The sequence below is a fragment of the Triturus cristatus genome, chromosome 6 (assembly GCF_964204655.1).
Source record: "Triturus cristatus chromosome 6, aTriCri1.1, whole genome shotgun sequence".
Lineage (NCBI taxonomy): Eukaryota > Metazoa > Chordata > Amphibia > Caudata > Salamandridae > Triturus > Triturus cristatus.
This window is the reverse complement of record NC_140589.1, coordinates 1567168673-1567183829: the sequence shown is the minus strand read 5'-3', so window position 1 is coordinate 1567183829 and position 15157 is coordinate 1567168673. Positions and strand designations below refer to the sequence as shown.

The 15157-nt window shown below is 44.7% G+C and overlaps 1 long non-coding RNA gene across 1 annotated transcript in view; it reads right to left on the bottom strand.

Moving 5' to 3' along the window:
* Positions 1-14446, bottom strand: part of LOC146821672 (uncharacterized) — a 28738-nt gene extending 14292 nt beyond the window's left edge. Inside the window, exon 1 of the long non-coding RNA XR_014962752.1 lies at positions 14082-14446. This is a non-coding gene — a long non-coding RNA (uncharacterized LOC146821672). The remainder of the gene's footprint in view (positions 1-14081) is intronic.
* Positions 14447-15157: the final 711 nt, after the last annotated feature.

Genomic DNA, 15157 nt, shown 5'->3' with positions numbered 1-15157 from the left:
AAAACCCGGGTACAGATGGTCGTACGGAGCGTTTTCTCCGTAAGACTCGTACCCAGGAATTCCACCGTACAAACCAGCAAGTACGATTCGTACAGAAATACCATTTCCGTACGAATCGTAAAAAACACCGTACGGCTAAAAAATACATACAATTCCGATCCTGGACAGTGCGTACGCGCAGTCCGCACGGAGTCAGGCAGCGTTTTACGGACCAGCAAGTAAGATTCGTACCCACAGCACTCCGCATGGCTATATTTTTACGGGAGCCAAAAAGTGCCGGAAAAACTAAGTACGCCACGATGCACTAGGAAAAGGGGGCCCGCTACGCGACGTACACACCATCACCCACATCGTACGTGTCATCATGTACGGTGCGTACCCCAACATTGCATATGTACGAACCGTACCCCCCACCCCCGTATGTACGGACTGTACCCCCCACCCCCCGTATGTACGCACCGTACCCCCACCCCAGCCCCGTATGTATGCACCATACCCCAACCCCAGCCCCGTATGTACGTGCCGTACCCCCACCCCAGCCCCATATGTATGCGCTGTACCACCACCCCAGCCCCGTATGTACGTGCCGTACCCCCACCCCAGCCCTGTATGTACGTGCCATACCACCACCCCAGCCCCGTATGTACGCTCCATACCCCCACCCCAGCCCCGTATGTACGCGCCGTACCCCCACCCCAGCCCCGTATGTACGTGCATACATACGGGGCTGGGGTGGGGGTATGGTGCGTACATACTGGGCTGGGGGTACAGCGCATAGATACGGGGCTGGGGGTACAGCGCATACATACGGGGCTGGGGTGGGGGTACGGCACGTACATACGGGGCTGGGGTGGGGGTACGGCAAGTACATACGGGGCTGGGGGTACGGCGCGTACATACGGGGCTTGAGTGGGGGTACAGCATGTGGGAAAGGTATGCCCAGACGTGGGTCCCTTGCTCTCCATGCCACTGGAATCAAGCTATCCTGGCTGAAGAGGGGTGAAACCCCGAAACCGGTCCTAGGATGCTTGTTTCCAATCCAGGGAGGACCTGGCTTGGCAGTTCGGGCTGGACTGTTCCCATGAGGCACAGGCTCAAGACTGATTTGCATATGGCTGGGTTCAAACTGGAACGGCATGGTGAGCAAAAAAACGATGGATTTAGGCCCAGATCTCTGTACTGGGGTGAATGTATGACATTGTTCTGCATTCTGTCCATCAATTGTTGTTTTTGCATTTGTCACCCGAGTAGGAAGGGTATGCCCAGACGTGGGTCCCTTGCTCTCCATGCCACTGAAATCAAGCTATCCTGGCTGAAGAGGGGTGAAACCCCGAAACCGGTCCTAGGATGCTTGTTTCCAGTCCAGGGAGGACCTGGCTTGGCAGTTCGGGCTGGACTGTTCCCATGAGGCACAGGGTCAAGACTGATTTGCATATGGCTGGGTTCAAACTGGAACGGCATGGTGAGCAAAAAAACGATGGATTTAGGCCCAGATCTCTGTACTGGGGTGAATGTATGACATTGTTCTGCATTCTGTCCATCAATTGTTGTTTTTGCATTTGTCACTCCGAGTGGGAAGGGTATGCCCAGACGTGGGTCCCTTGCTCTCCATGCCACTGCAATCAAGCTATCCTGGCTGAAGAGGGGTGAAACCCCGAAACCGGTCCTAGGATGCTTGTTTCCATTCCAGGGAGGACCTGGCTTGGCAGTTCGGGCTGGACTGTTCCCATGAGGCACAGGGTCAAGACTAGTTTGCATATGGCTGGGTTCAAACTGGAACGGCATGGTGAGCAAAAAAACGATGGATTTAGGCCCAGATCTCTGTACTAGGGTGAATGTATGACATTGTTCTGCATTCTGTCCATCAATTGTTGTTTTTGCATTTGTCACTCCGAGTGGGAAGGGTATGCCCAGACGTGGGTCCCTTGCTCTCCATGCCACTGGAATCAAGCTATCATGGCTGAAGAGGGGTGAAACCCCGAAACCGGTCCTAGGATGCTTGTTTCCAGTCCAGGGAGGACCTGGCTTGGCAGTTCGGGCTGGACTGATCCCATGAGGCACAGGGTCAAGACTGATTTGCATATGGCTGGGTTCAAACTGGAACGGCATGGTGAGCAAAAATACGATGGATTTAGGCCCAGATCTCTGTACTGGGGTGAATGTATGACATTGTTCTGCATTCTGTCCATCAATTGTTGTTTTTGCATTTGTCACCCCGAGTGGGAAGGGTATGCCCAGACGTGGGTCCCTTGCTCTCTATGCCACTGGAATCAAACTATCCTGGCTGAAGAGGGGTGAAACCCCGAAACCGGTCCTAGGATGCTTGTTTCCAGTCCAGGGAGGACCTGGTTTGGCAGTTCGGGCTGGACTGTTCCCATGAGGCACAGGGTCAAGACTAGTTTGCATATGGCTGGGTTCAAACTGGAACGGCATGGTGAGCAAAAAAACGATGGATTTAGGCCCAGATCTCTGTACTGGGGTGAATGTATGACATTGTTCTGCATTCTGTCCATCAATTGTTGTTTTTGCATTTGTCACCCGAGTGGGAAGGGTATGCCCAGACGTGGGTCCCTTGCTCTCCATGCCACTGAAATCAAGCTATCCTGGCTGAAGAGGGGTGAAACCCCGAAACCGGTCCTAGGATGCTTGTTTCCAGTCCAGGGAGGACCTGGCTTGGCAGTTCGGGCTGGACTGTTCCCATGAGGCACAGGGTCAAGACTGATTTGCATATGGCTGGGTTCAAACTGGAACGGCATGGTGAGCAAAAAAACGATGGATTTAGGCCCAGATCTCTGTACTGGAGTGAATGTATGACATTCACTATGCATTCTGTCCATCAATTGTTGTTTTTGCATTTCCAGTGAAAACTCAAGGCTGTTAAAGTAACCCCATGAAAAAGGAACTAGGGCTCATTGACCAATGGTGCACAGAAAACAATAACACTAGACAGCTCTCATATTTTAGCAAACATTATTAACAGCTTCATCTACATTCAAATCAATTGAAGTATGCTTTTCACCTAACTGTCTTTCTGACCACACGTGCATGGAATAATAAATTCAAATAGAGGAATAATGCATAAAACTCTTTTTATTGATAACCTGAGCATTAATCAATTAAAACACAATTACACCATATTTCATACAAAATAAGGCAAGAGCAGCTCAAGAGAACATCCGGAAAGCTTTCAAAGTTCAAGTTTTCAGCAAGAGGTGAACTTACCACACTTCAAATTCAGAAACAGAAACTGAGCAGACTAAAATATCAGGCTCCACACATCAGTTAAAAGAGATAGAAAACTCTTTGAGCTTCCAAATCACCATAACACATTTTTGAATGGGAGAAAGTCAAAGGGAAACTTCACAAGTATTTATTAGAAGAAAGATGTAATTCAACAACAGTGGGTCATCAGCTATATGATGAAGGCAAGGCGGCAGGCAAGGCATTGTCAGGGTGCACGAAAGTAGAAAATAACGTGAAATGCAATTTTATTGATATATGATGCTAAGAAGGTGGTAATCAATAATGATCTGGGGGAAATAGGACCTGTGTTTCTAGTCTATTTTAAGAAAGTCTGTCAATTTTCACATGCAGACTTACCAGAAATAAATTCGAACATGCTTGCAGTAATTAAATATTCCAACACTCACGAGGGGGAAGTAGCACACTCACTAGGAAGGCTGCACAAACACTAATAGCTCCTATCACTCAGGATGAAGTAGAGGTAGCAGTGAGCACTCAATGAAATGGCAATGCACCTGGATAGGGCGGTCTACCTGCTGAATTTGATACATTTTTTTTAGGAACTCAAGATGACACTGAGCCAACTATTCAATTGTATTTTAACAGATGGCTAGATCCTTGACTCTTTTCAAAGGGGCCTTTTGACATGGTTTTTGAACAAGGGACAAAATACTATAGATCCCAACACAGATCAACCCATTACAGTACCCAGAAGCAAATACAGCATTTTTACCAAAATCAAAACTCGATCCATTATAGGGCTTGTCCTATTTCATAGAGATCAAATTTGGTTTATACCCTAAGGCAATTATATACCAATACCCATTGTATAACAGAAGGAATTGACCATCTATTATTAATAAAATCCCTGCTACCATTTTTAATAGGCACAGAAACGTCATTCAATCTTGTCAGTTGGGAGTTTCTATTAAAGATCTTAACAAATATGGGATTTCCTCTGTAGACGGCAGGATGTATTGCATTATTGTACAAAAGCTTTACAATGGCGCTAATGTTTAATAAGAAAGTTGTAAGTTGTATAAATATTACTCAGAGGACACAGCAGGGTTGCCCCATGTCACTCATACTTTTAGTAATGTTTAAGAAACAACTGGCCACTGCACTCAGAAAAGATACTAAAGTAGCCTATGTCTATCCTTCTGCACCCACAGTTAAACAATATGAGGACGAGATTCTACTGTTGTTATAAGCTCTCTGAAGTACCATACAAGTAGCATTGGACATAATAACAACATTTATCAAACTTGGGGGCCATATAATAAACCTGCACAAAACTGAGGTATTATTGTTTCATGCTAGGAAGGAAGATGTACGTGGCAAGTTGTAAAAACCATTACAATAAAAATCCCAAGACCCATTACGTCATACGGATCTTTAAAAAAGTATCAGGGTCTCCATGAACTGAATTATGGACTTTCACAAAAAGAAAATCAAAAAAGATAGATGAAATCTACTCCTAGCTCACTCTTTAGAGAGGTAACATTGATAAAATATAAATATACTCCTCTCTGTCTGTTTCTCTTCTCTGCTTTGCCTCCCATCCGATACAAAAAAGCATTTTCCAAAAATGAGACAGCCTTGTTAGTTCCTCTGTCTGGAATAAAAACAACCTAGATTAAGCACGAAGAAGCAAAGTCTGTGTTGTGTCGACATATTCTACCTTGTCATCACGGGCAATGTCACCTTCATTGCAGCACCTCTTGTTCGTGGTGTTCCAACCTTTTCAATTAGAATTTAGTTGGTGCCTGGACTTTAAGATGCAGAGATGCTGGCTGCTGGGCTTGAATTGCAACTTGAAGTTTCGTAATAAATTTACCTTTCAGCATTCAACTCTGTCGTCACGTGTGGTTCATCCTAAGACATCGAATACCACTTATTGGATACGAGGGTGACAGTTACTCATAAATTGCGAGATGTACCTCTGCCCGTTCAAAAGGAACTCAAAAAACATTTGGACCAGTTATGCAAGGACAACATTATTGAACCTGTAAATGCTGCTGAATGGGTGAGTGCGGTAGTCATTGTCCAGAAGGAAAATGGACAATTCTGATTGTTTGCGGAGTGAAGGTCTTTGAACATTAATATAATAGCTAATTGCCACCTGCTGCCAAAGATCCAGGAACTATTAACCACCTTAGGTGGAGCAAATATTTTTTGCAATATTGACCTTAGGGCAGCATAACACCAAGACCGTTAGTCAAAGATTCACAAATTCACACCACTTTTATATATCCAATTTGTGCTTTTAAATACCTTCGATTGCCGTTCGATCTTGCCTTGTCTAGTGTTTTTCAAAAATGTATGTTTTGTCTTTTTAAAGCTGTTTCCAGAGTATTGGTATTTCAGGATTACCTACTTATTTTTGATAGCACTGTGGGGGAGCATAGTTGTATTTTAGATAGGAATCTGGATATATTGCATAAACATTATATGACGGTTGCTAAGGACAAGTGCAAATTTTTGGCTGACTCCGTGGAGTACCTGGGTCACATGATTACATTTGAAGGGATCAAACCTAAATATGATTCGCTGGAAGCTCTTAAGGAAGTGAGTAGGCCTAAAAACAAAGATGAATTAAGGTATTTAATTGGACTTTGTCATTATTATTCTAGATTTGTCCAAACGTGTGCCAGTATTATGGAACCATTAAAAACACTTTTGTGGAAAAACAAAAACTCTGTGTGGGAAGCTGAGCAACAGAACGTTTCTCAGCAGATAACGAAAATTCTTGTTCAAGTACCAGCTTTAAAAACTTTTATCTCTGGCCACGTATGTATTATTACAGCTGACGCCAATGCAGTAGGATTAGGGGCCGTACTGTGTCAGAACCTCAATGGTGTCAAGAACACTATAGCTTTTGCTTCTTGTGTTTAACGGAAGTTGAGAAGTAGTATAGTACTATAGAAAGGGAAGCCTTGGTGTGTACATGGACTATAAAAAAATGTAAGATCTATCTGTGGGGGCACACATTTTCCCCGTAGCATAGATCATAAGCTGTTGTTGTATTTGTTAGGACAAAAAGGGGCTTCAGCAGCATCCTCTAGAATAATACAGATATTATCCATATTGCAGGAGTATTGTCTTTCCATACAGTTTATTCCGGGGAGGTCCAATGTCAGAGCTGGTTGTTTTTCCAGACTTCCAGTATCTAGTGAAGCAGCGTTTAGCAGTGATGACATGTTTGGATCGGAGTGTGTAGTTGCAGGAATTGACAAAGTAGAAACATGCCAGGAGATTATTACAGAAGATGAATGGAGATCTTCTATAACTAATGTTGAGTGCATGTCAAAAATGGTATGTTACATGAATAAGGGATGGGCTTTACAGAACACTATGAGTGGGAAATGACTTTCCTTTGTCCATGTTGCAGCCCATTTGTCTTTGGACTCAAACATTTTGTTGAGAGCTGGGAAATGTGTGGCCCAATCCAAACTTAGATTTAAGATTGTAGGTCTTGCTCAGCAGGGTTACTTGGGGTCAACAGCAACATAACAACTCTTGGGAAATTCTTCCGGTGACCACACATGGATAGTGATGTAGATAATTTTGTGAACAGGTGTGAAGAGTGTTTTTTATCTAGTAAACTTTGCAAAATAAAAGAAACATCATTGTTACCCACACCTTTACTGGACATGCCATGGTGTGAAGTAGGTTTAGATTTTGCAGGACCTATAGCCACACTCCCAATTGATTCCAAGTATCTTATCGTAGTTGTTGACTATTTTTCGAAGTAGATTCATTACGACTTAAGCATTGATGTTATCATAAAGTTGTTGGAGAAAACAATTTCATTGGAAGGTTATCCCCAGGAAATTATCACTGACAATGGTTTACTACTTGTGTCAGAAAGTATGAAAGTTAAAAAGAAAGGGGGAATTGCTAATTATACTGTGGCTATAGTCCACAGTCTAATGGAGCTGTGGAGAGGGCTTACAAAATTTTAAATGAGGAGATTCAAACCGCTCTTACATGCAATGAAGATGTAAACAATTTTGTGAGAAGTACGGTGTGGGCGTATCATAATACACCACACAGTACTATTGGGGTAAGTCAATCAATCAAAATACTATCTTCAATTCTAGAGAGACCAAAAAGTTTAGATACAATCATATACATTTCCATGATACAGAACAAATTAACATTAAAAACAGTAATAATGCGCATTCATAGAAGGCTTTTTAAAAACACAGGCTAATATGTGCAATGAGTCTTAAACACTGACAAATATAGTTTAAAACTCCATATATAATATTTGTACTCCCCAAAGAGAGCAAGTAAGCCATCGCCAAATCATGAGCTCTAATCCCTGATGCTAGTAATAACGGGCGAAGAAAGTGTCTCGTCTGGGGGGGGGGGGGGGGGGTGTAAAAATTACAAAATAGATAAGGTGCTGAGTGCTCTGGGGTGTAGAGCGATCGCAAAGACAAACATGGAGTTAGAAAAATCATGTGCACCGAGTTGGAAAAGCAGCCAGTAGTATAGTTTTTATTCAAAACTATACAACAATATTTGTCTCTCACTCAGGTTTACCTACAAATAGAGGGCGGGCTCGAACTGTCCAGCAATATTAAATGCTGCATTTGGGCTCTCGAAACGTTGATAAATAAGTGTTTTAATTGCAGCAGATAAAACAATTCAAAGGGTGTCAGGGTTCGTTAAGTATTACGGTGTGCCCATCCTGGCAAAACTCATTTTGAGTAATCTAACCCTGGGTATATCTAAACAATTGTTCAGATTCGTAAAGTTAATATTGTCTACAAAAATGAGCCTCCGGGTTTTTCCAAATTCTTACCCAGAGCAATAGCGGCTGCAATTTTATATAATCATTTAAAAAGCTCAGTCCACTTCCTCGTGACAAAAATAAACAGAGGTAGTCTGGGGCACTGCAAGCAGTCTCCTTATAAACGTTTTTTCTACTACTTGCGACGAGTTACAATTTACATTTCCCCAGACACCTGCATCAAAAGTTGCTACTGAGAGGCATTTACTCTTAAAAACATCCTGGTCAGAAACCGTTCCTACTGACACGAACCGGGAATCCTTTCCGTCTGACACATACGCGCGGCCTCCGACCGGCGGACTATGATGCAATGCGTGCGAAATATCCGTGTGAGTGAATCGACCCGGAAAAAGGTCCGATGTGAACTAAGCGTACGCGAACGCTAGAACACAGCGTTGAGTCATTGGGAATGACTCGGACCACCCTGCCAATACCTGAACAAGCATCCGGTGCGGTCAACAGAACATTTCTGTGATACCCAAAAAATACCAAAAAATATACAGAACAAGTCCAAACAAGCATTGTCAATGTAAAAAAAATAGTTAAAAAAAATAAAAAATCGAAGAGATTCAAAATAAGCCACTCCCACAACTCCACCTATATAAAGGGCCTACAACATACCCATGATCCTTTGCTACCCCAACAGAACTGGCTGAACATACCACCATTACAATGCTTCTCAGACACACACTCACAACTCATATATCACACTACTAGCACCTCTTCACTACTACACTCACAAACTCACACACTTCAACTCATACACACTCACCCCCACCTTCACACTCCCCCACACATCCATCTCCACCACCACCCATCACCATGCCCCCAAAGAAGAATCCAAAGTTCATTGCGGATGAGCTGGAAGTCATCATAGATGAAATTCTCAGAGTTGAGCCCCAGTTATTTGGGACCTTAGTCCAACAGAACCCCCTGTCCCAGAAAACCAGAATGTGGGAGAGGATAGTCAACAAGGTGAACGCTCAAGCACCTTTCCTGTGCACAATGGAGGATATCAAGAAAAGGTACTATGACGTGCGAAGGAGGGTCAAGAAGCTGATTGGTAGAGACCATGCCCTGAGCCAGCGGACCGGCGGAGGCCCTCCTGCTACATCTGTCCAATTCACTTTCAGGGAGGAGAAGGTGCGTGCCATCCTTCCACCGGAGGGCATCCATGGATTATCAGGAGTACCAGAGCCTGGTAAGTACATAAACAACTATCTAATATCGTCAGCTACTAAACACCCCCAGACATCACTGTCAAGTGGACAGTGATACCAATCACTGCCAGCAAAGCAGAAAAATGCTAAGCCAATGAGCATGTGATGTACATGCCATTTAGACAAAAAAAATCCATGAAATTCAGAGTAACATGTAACTATTTCATGACAAGTACCAACTTTGCTAAATAAAAAAGCACGGCCTGGTGCCCAAAACAGCAGCCACCACTGTCAGCCTTCTTGCCAGCACTGTTGCACTTACTCACAGGGAAGCAGAGTCACAAGGAAGGCAGGATGAGCATGCAGGGAAGGTGGGTATAGCTGCAAGCATGATGGGAGTCGTAGTCACAGCCAACAGTCCTCCTCCCACATGGCCCAGCAAGCCCAGCTTGAACCAGGCCCATCTCACAGGGAATGGAAAAGTACTGGCAAGATGGCTGACTCTGGGCTCTGGTGTGTGAGGCACAAGGTCCGGTTAGGAGTCGTGCTCAAACAAACACCAAGCCACACTGTCAGACATCTTGAAAGTAAAGTTTGACTCACTGTCATGGAAGCATGGTTCATGGTGGCACATTTGGTCTGGGGGAGGAGGAGTGTTAGCTCTGACTACATCTACCAGCAGGCCCTCTCTCACACACACACAACCCCCACCAACACCAAATTACACACCTGGGACTATGCTCTCCTTGAGAGGTGAGGAAATTCTACTCCCAAGATGCCTCACACTGGGTTCTGGGGTGGGGAGCACAAGTCCATGCTGGGATATGTGCTCAAAAATAAATGTTCACTAACAACATACCTGCAATGTAACTGGAAAGCTCTCTATTCACAAAAATGTACTAACTCAGCACTAACCCACAGCAAGGCAATGGGATCCAAACACCAGTCACATACAGCAGCCATCCTGTTTGCATACATTCACTACCAGGAAAGCAGAGTCACAGGAAGGAAGCTTGGGTTGGCTGAGAAGGTGGGTGTAGCTGAAAGCATGATGGGAGTTGTAGTCACAGCCAAAAGTCTTCCTCCCACATGGCCCAACAATCCCACCTTGAACCAGGCCCATCTCACAGGGAGTGGAAAAGAACTGGCAAGATGGCTGAGAGAAGGTCCTTAGGTATGAATTGGCAACAAGTCACAAGTAGGCCTGGGGCCTCTCACACTACTCCCCACTCTCAGCCATCTTCAATGTACATTTCCAAACACTGTCTGGCGATGCATTGTTCCAGGTGTGCTCCCTGGGATGGCTGGGAAGGTGTGTGGAGTACAGGACATGGTGTGATTTGCAGTCATGCCACTCATCAACACCCATACACAAAGCAACATGTCCATCAGTGACAAGGGATACCTGACAGTGAATGGTAGGGCAACAGGTTCGCTGACACAGTAGCATGGTGACATGTACCCAAAGCACTGTTGGGCGTTGCATTCAACTCATACGTCATGCAGTGTTCTCAGCAGCCCTGACACTACACTCCCCTCACTGTCCTTGATAATCTGTCCACGAAAAGTGAGCTGGACTGGGTTGGGCGAGGGATATAACTTCCAGCAGCATCACTCAAGCACACAAACATCTGTACAGCACAGCTCTGAGCCAGATGAATTTGGAAAGCAGGCTTGGTTAACTCATTAGTCCATGGAGGACACAGACAATATACATGATGTGATCAGGCAGAAAGCTAAGCTGTCAAACTATTAGATACTGACAGACATTCACATGTGTGCAATGAGACAAGAACAAGGAACACATTCATCTAAATACCATTAACCAAACACAACATACATTTCGGCCTGTGATTGTGTAGGTAGCCACATTTCCCAGCATATCACATGCACAAACGCAAGCACACATGCACATATCTTGAGACAACTTGTAAGAGGAAGAGTACGTATATCCTTTGAAATGCACAGATGTGTGAAATACCTAAACAGCTGTGTCATGCACAGGGTGTCACTTGTCAGTCAATGCCTATGTACAGTCAAATGATCATAACATGCCCATTCATGCACACAGCTGGACATGCTCAGCAAAACACTTCTTGTCATGATCACTATGTGTGTTTACTGAGAACATAGGCCTGGGCCTGTGACGATACAGGACCATTCAATGTACTGACACTCATCATAATGTACCATAGCTTTTGTAATGTGTATGATATGATAAACTGTGCAAAGAGACAACAAACATTGTGTCTCTCATCTTACCACTGGGCCTGCTGTGGAGACTGCAGGAACAGAAGAGCAATCCCAGTCCCAGACTCTGGTTGACCCTGAGCTCTCCGGCTCGGATGTCTCTCAGTCCTCAACGGACGACGAGGAACTACCTGGCACCTCCGGCGTGGGTCAGCGTGCAGCACCAGCAGTTGTGCCACCAGCATCACCTGTGACCACTCTGTTGACACTCCGATGACCACTACCCACACGGACACCCTACCAACACGGGGACACAAAGAGTACGACACCCAGAGAGCACAGCATGTCAGGGCACTCCAGAGTTGGCGGACAACACCACTGCCAACTATGAAGGAGGCCCAGTGTTGGCTGTGCCTGCAAGAACCAGCCCTGCTCGTGTGGGTAGGGGTGGTGGGAGGGGTCATGGGGAAAGGTCGCATCAGGCAGCTGGTGCTGAAAAACAAGCTGACCCACAGTTGACAAGCGTTCTACATGCCAATAGAGATTGCACTGGATACTTTGGCCCGGTAGTTGGGATCCTCAGGGACATAAAACAACAGCAGGCTGCCCATCAGTCCAACATGGAACAGCACATGGCCAGGATGGAGGCAAAAATTGTCAACATTTACAACCTGACAGTGGTGCACAGGGACATACTCACCTGCCTCCACCAGATTGCAAACAACATGAGCCCCTCTCCCTGTGTGCCCAATACATCCTTTGCTTCAACATCTGCAACTGCCACAAGGAGGGATGAGGACGCTGGTGGAGAGTCCCATGCACCATGGCAGCCTGCACCTGAGGATCCCCCACCCAAATAAGGGGTCATCCGAAAAAGGGCAATTGAGAGACAGATGGCTTTGCATCCCCCCCAAGGGAGTGACAACCTGCTCCTGATACCCTCCATTGTGTGCTGAGCGTTCACTCAGTTGACAGTCCCTGAACTTTCCCACCTGGGATTGAGGGTCTAAGTTGGACCAATTATTCATATGACTGTGGACTTGACTCTGAGAATTTCATCTACTGGCACTACCAACTCCTCTTTGAACTTATGACTTCCAACCTTCGTACAGCACTAATCGGCACATGCATCAATGTAGGCTTTTGCGATTCCTTAAATGCGATTATTAAGGAATCGTAATTAAGGAATTGCAAAAACCTATGCATGTAGGAATCTCTATAAAATTTGCGATTACCAAACATTCCTTAATTGCGACTCGCAAATTGCGGGTCGTAATTAAGGAATGCCTTCCCATTCATTCCCATGGGCCTACAGGCCCATAGCAATGAATAGGAGATTGCATGCGCAATTTGCGAATACCAATAGGTACTCGCAAATTGCGCATGCAATTTCAAGGGTGCAAGGGTGTCAAAATGACTCCCTGTTGCACCCCTGAAATAGTGATGTGCACCCATGTTGCGCACACACATGCCCCAAGGGCATGTGTGTGGGCAACATGAAACTTTGAAAAATGCACTAAAGTGCATTTTTCAAAGTTTATGCAAATTACTATTAAGTTCAACTTCATGGTAATTTGCGCCCCCTATTAGCGAAATCGCTATTTTAAAAGGCATGTTACATTGTATTTAAGGAATCACAATTTGCGATTCCTTAAATGCAATCGCAACTTAAGAAATCACAAATAATTGCGATTTTTTAAATTGCAAGTGGCAAGTTGTTTCATGCATCGCAAAAGCTAATTTTGCGATCGCAAACAGACGATTTTTGCGCTTCGCACTGTTTGCGATCCTAAATTGCTTTGATGCCTGTGCCTGTATACCTTTAATTTTTTTTAAATCACACAGGCACTGCAATAAATTACATTCACCCAATACTTGCTTCTGCCGTGAATGTTGAACTGTTCCCTGACAGAAATGATTATACGAAAAGCTAGTAACGGAATGACAATTACATTGGCAGAAATACAAATACATCAGTCTAACCAACTGCCTTGTGAGTATATGTAACCTGACACATATGGGAGATACACACAAGGTCAGCACTACACACATAGTACATGGCATGGATCCTCAAAGCCTCCAGTAATGTAAAAATCATGCACCTACATGTGCACTAACCATAGTCATTGTTGGAGGAACTGCACATCTCTGAACATATACAGTATGTCAATGATTGTTGGATGTGTGGAACCAGACAAGGCACACCTCTATGTGGAGCACACGTTTATTACACAGGCACAACATGTTGCCTCCAAATTAGAAATATTCACAAATCACACTGTAACAATAAGTGCACATCATTCTAGACCTTGTTAAAAATTCAGATGTGGTACAGATTCCTCATACCACTAATACTTCCAATCTGCAATTGCATTGTGTGTCTGAGAGGTCACATGTCTCCATACAACAGGCAAATGACCCTGTCAAATAGAGACATGGAACAGTATTTACATGACAAATCAATAGCATACTACTCCAAGAGACATTTTAAACTTCAAATTGGGAACATGTGCACACTGCTCTGGAGAAATCTCACAACTGTACTGATCATACCAACAAAGTCAGACACTAAACTACTCGAAGGATCATGTAAAGTATTATACATCCACACAAATTCAAATATATTGGCCAAAATACACTTATCATGCTGACAAATAGCTCTTTCAATATCACTATTGCATACTCACAATCATGAGAAGAAGTTGTTGATGAGCCGTCTCCGGACATCCGCCTCCTCCTCCTCATCATCACTGTCAACATGCCCCAGGCCAGGATCCTCCCCTGCTGGCTGCTGCTGGTCCTCGTCATCTAAAATGAGAGGTACCTCATTCCTCACTGCCATGTTGTGTAGCATGCAGCACATGATGATGATCTTAAACACCTTCGCAGGTGCATATTGTAGGGCTCCTCCTGGATGGTCCATGCAGCGAAATCGGATTTTCAGTAGTCCGCCCAATCACTCGCCTGGTCCGCCCATGTGCCTTATTATACCAAAAATCTGCAGAGGTGACAGGGTTCCTGAGTGAGGTCAGCAACCACAGCATGTTGGAGTTTCCAGAGTCTCCTAAATCAGATCAGAAAATACTTTGTGTGTCTAAAAACAGGGTACAACCTGACATGCAATCAACACACAACATAGACAGATAACATTACCCACCAACAAGCCAGGCATGCTGATTTTGTAGATGGGTCATCATCTCTGGGATCCTACTGTTTCTCATGATGTATGTGTCGTGTGCTGATTTGGGAAAACACCCACAGACATATGAAATTGTCATGTCAGCAAGACATACCACCAGGGCATTAATAGAGTGGAAATGCTTCTGATTACTGTATGTGAGCTCAGTGGCATGTTTTGGGACCAAAGCCACATGGGTACCATCAATGGAGCAAATTACATGTGGCATTCTGCCCAAAGCATAAAAGTCACTCTTGATGTCGGCAAACTGCCCTGGTGTTGGGAACTTGATGTACATGTTCAGGAAATGTAACAGTGCCTCCAAAAAATCTCTAAGCACACGGCTAAACATTGTCTGTGACATCCCACCAACACTAGCCACAGTACACTGGAAGGTTCCCATGGTGAAGAAATGTATGGCTGCCAATACCTTCACCTTGGGGGTCAGCGCAGATGGATATGTGCACCCAGGCAACAGATGTGGGGCCAACTGCTCTGCCAAAACCTCAATGAGTGGTCTGGTGAAGCCGTAACGTCTGATGCAGTCACGTTCTACCACGGCCTCTAAGTCGGGGAAGGGTCTGT